This window comes from Protopterus annectens, chromosome 2.part2, assembly GCF_019279795.1.
Source record: "Protopterus annectens isolate FY-2018-M chromosome 2.part2, PAN1.0, whole genome shotgun sequence".
Taxonomy (NCBI): Eukaryota; Metazoa; Chordata; order Ceratodontiformes; family Protopteridae; genus Protopterus; species Protopterus annectens.
In genome coordinates this window covers 953,371,931-953,375,996 of record NC_056730.1, presented here as the reverse complement: position 1 = coordinate 953,375,996, position 4,066 = coordinate 953,371,931, and the positions used below count along the sequence as shown (strand labels likewise).

Here is a 4,066-nt window from a genome sequence, read left to right as displayed (position 1 = left end):
AGCTGATAAAATAATTCAGAGTATCCCATCAGCACCGAGCATACCTCTCGCCTGTCTTTGATTTTTGTCTTAGTTTTGCTCAAGTCCTCATAATCCAGTCTAAATGGGTGATTTAGGGAGAAAAGTTTTACACCTAATAAATAATGACAATATTTGTATTTATATTTATTTATGTATCCTTTCCTGGGGATACCTGAGGTGGTATTAATACTATTAGGGAAAATATGGCCAGAGCATCAGTGAACTTCCTCTATGTTTTCAATAGGTGTCATGGTATCTTTTACATCCGCATGAGCTACCACCACCTCAGGCAGATGGGGCTTTAGTTTAATGTCTCATCAGAAGGACAACAAACTCAGGAATGCAGTACCCCTTTATGCTGCACGCAGTGTCAGTAATTCATTGACCTGGTGTTGGAACAGAATCCACAGCCTTTTGAACTAAAGGTGTGTGCTACCTGTTGTACCACTAGCACTTCCTTTATAGGCTTCTTTTACTTCTGAAAATGAATATTAATTCACATTCTTTTCTTACTATGCAAGCTTTTCAAGTTAATTTGTAATAAAAGTTTAAAAAGTGTCCTTGATTATTTTTGGATATGTTTAGGCATACTTTTCACAACCTCTTTGCTCATGAATTATGAACACAGCCTAGAATAATGATGGCGGGGGGGGGGGGGGGTGGACAATCAAACATCCAAAAATCAGTGACAACCTTTAAATACTACTTTAATTCACTTAAAAATTTAGTAGTACACATTTTGCATCGATTTTTTTAAAATAATAAGTATGAAAATCTAATGATATGCATTACTGACTAACTATGCTCCTCATTTATTTACCAGAAAATCAAAACATTTACAAGGGGTAGAGCAAAATATGAAGCAAATCACGGCATTCTGCGAAATCAGGGACAGAGAGATGTATTTATGAAAAAGGGAAGCCAACTCACGCTACTGACAGACTGTCATAACACCTGCGTACCACACGCTTTAATGCCCTAAATTAAACAGACTTACTTATGCAGACCCTCCTTTAGGTTTCAGAATAATGCGCTGGTTTCGGTTGTTAAAAACTCGACTTCACTCCCATCAGCTTTACAAGACTTTAACATAAGCACTGAAAACAAAACCGAAATATGCTTGAGTGCTTTTGTCATCGGTCTCTTTTTATGTTGTGGAGGAAATATCTGAAGACTGATTTGTCACCCAGTCTCAGCCAGTTAATAACACAGTACACCTTGCACAACTGCAAAACACAACGTCAGACGCAAATTAGTATGCCTAAATATTTTCTACCAGAATTCTAAGTGCAAAATGCTTTAAATAAACACGTTATGCGATTGCTATTACATACTTAATATTCGTAATCTGCAAAACTCCGAATTGGAGGTAAATCTCTAGTTACTGGTTGCTAAGGACTCAGACACTGACTTAATCTCAACCAATGAAAGCTCAAACAGGCAATTACTTTCGTTTTACTGCTTACTGTGGAGAGAGCGCTACCATGTGTGGCGATACTGCGCAGACTCGTGTCGTCCAACTACTCTGTAATACAGGGCTTTATTATTTACCTAAATTTCACTTCGCGCAATCTTGAGCGCAACCCGTGGAGACGCATGTCTTAACCTTTTAGCACAAGAAATCTGGACAAGGTCTAATATAATGGGGCGACAAAGCCCCAGAAACAAAGGCAGGTTTTTGAATATTGCTTTTATAAACTCGGAAAGGTGCTAGAATTACAGGATTCATACTAGCATGTATTTTCTAAAAGCAATATAGTCTGAAACTCAAGTGTATATAAATACTTAGTGACTTCAATCTTCAGTGATTTGACAGAAAAATCACAAATTTTATGAGGAGCAGACTATTAATGTGAGGCAAAAATCTGGACAGTTGAGAAGTATGCGTGGAGATGATTTGCTTTAAGGAGAAGTGTTGAATAATCGGGTCTATATTAAAAACACGAACGTTTACTTACCCGAACATTTAAACGCCGATGCGTCTTCATCGAACCGTAAAAAACATAAATCTTCCTGAAGCGCGAAATCCGAAACGTTGAATCGTCATGGCCCTTCTGCGGTATAGCTTCGTATGGTAAGTGTGCGATAGTTACGGACCTTAGGGTTAGGGTGCGGGTTAAGGTAAGTGCATACATGGTGGTATATGCAAGATTTAGTGTAGGGTTAGAAGTAGGGTTTTATTAAGTGTATGTGTGTGTATTATTTAGTTTGTTTGGGTATAGCTTTTTAAGGTAAGTGTGCGATAGTTACTGACCTTAGGGTTAAGTTAAGTGCATACATGGTGGTATATGCAAGATTTAGTGTAGGGTTAGAAGTACGGTTTAGTTCAGGGTTAAAAGTAGGGATGTTATGTGATCCTATCTCGCCTACATTCTGACTGATGGGTTCGGAGCCGATCCCTCGGCTCCGACTCGGCACGCTTATGCCAAAGAGCGAAGTCTCTTATTGGCTGAGCTTACTATATCCCAGGATGCACCACTACCAGTCCCCCAGATCTCGTTTGCCGCTAACTTGCGAAGACGTGGTCTCGAGCTGGCTGAGCTGAGTAGTATTTATTTACTAACTTTTTTCTGTCAGAATTTTGCTGTTCTTGTCATAAAAAGCTGTTTTAACGGCTATTCTTCACTTTGTGGTGTGTTTGGAGTTTTGTGAGAACTTTGTAGTGTGATTGGGCGTTGATTTGATTTCAGGCCTCCTTCATCTTAGGGCCTTCCCGGTCAGTCAACCCCCCCTTAAACCTTAGAGGGTTTCAAAGTACCCTTGACTTAATTGTTACAGATTGTTTACCTAATCGGCAGCTGTAAACCGATTTTTAGGTAGTGTCAGTTGATTAGAAAATCAAGTGGATAGTGTTGTTTTTTTCTGTCAGGGATTACTGTTTTTTTTTTGCTATAATGTCTCAGAATCCTAGGCCTTCGGGCTTCAAAAAATGCACCAAATGTAATTTTAAAATGTCTATCACAGATGACCACTCTCTCTGTGTTTATTGTTTGGGTGCAAAACATTTACAAGAATCATGCAGCGTGTGTCACGCTTTTTCCTCAAGGGTCCTCCAGGAGAGGAAAAATAAACTTATTCTTAAAGGCTTAATTAAACCCTCCTTCGAAGAGGCTCTAGCATCCTCTCCTTCTCCAACCAAAAAGAAGAAGGCGTCGGCTCCGACCAGTCCGTCGGATCCGGCCGCCAAAAGACATAGGCAGGCTTCTCCTTCGGCTCCAAGGACTTCGGAGCCGAGGGCGGAACGGTCTGCCTCGATGCCACCAGTCTCGACTCCTCTGGCTTCGGAGCCGATGGCTGGGGTATCGAGAGGCGGGTCACCTCCGTCGGCTCCACTGGTCTCGGAGCCGACTAGGGTTGCCCGCTCAGACACTTCCTCCTCGGCGCCGAAGTCCTCCTCGGCACCGATGGAACCTAGTGTGGGTATTCCTTCGGCGCCGATAGTCATCGAGTCGCCTCGGAGCCGGTCCCCTAGTCCTTTGGGGCCGTTGTAGAGGCCATCTCGAACCCGTTCAGTATCCTCTAAGTCCTCGAGGATGTCGGATTCAGATATAGACAGGGTGCTCCAAAGACAGTTCCAGTCCCCAGTCTTTCAAAAATTTGTTTCGGCTCCGACCCAGTTGGCTTCGGAGCCGATAGCCCATGCCCATCCCATGGCTATTCCTCCTCCGACCGCTTCGGCTCCATCGGAGCAGGTGCTGTTGGAGCCGGTGGAGATCTTAGGGTCGGCTCCGACCCTTACTCCAACCCGGGCCTTCGGGTCCGAGTTTGGTACACGGACTTCTTCGGCTGGACCCGGGGGTGATGTTTCGGGACCTATGCTTTCGGTTCCGAGCCTCCCTCTCGGTGCTTCGGCTGCGGGATTGCCGTCTGCTATCATGGCTCCGGAGACCGGACACTCCCAGGATTCTGGGGGGTCCGGCTTTCAGAGCTATGAGGAGTGCCTTGGCCATGTCTTCGGCCATCTCTCCGGCTTTACCGGCACCTTCCCTGGGCGTGGAGACTGGGTCTTTGGCAGTTCCCCTGTCCGTAGGCAGTGGAGCCCCTG

The 4,066-nt window shown here is 44.0% G+C and overlaps 1 protein-coding gene across 3 annotated transcripts in view; it reads right to left on the bottom strand.

Moving 5' to 3' along the window:
• Positions 1-1,424, bottom strand: part of TMEM232 (transmembrane protein 232) — a 2,425,444-nt gene extending 2,424,020 nt beyond the window's left edge. Inside the window, exons 1-2 of one of the 3 annotated variants that reach the window (XM_044064268.1) lie at positions 1,356-1,424; positions 1,019-1,247 (exon numbers count right to left, since the gene is read on the bottom strand). The gene's annotated coding sequence lies outside the window, so the exon portion shown is untranslated. The other 2 variants (XM_044064269.1, XM_044064267.1) reach the window with 2 other exon arrangements.
• Positions 1,425-4,066: the final 2,642 nt, after the last annotated feature.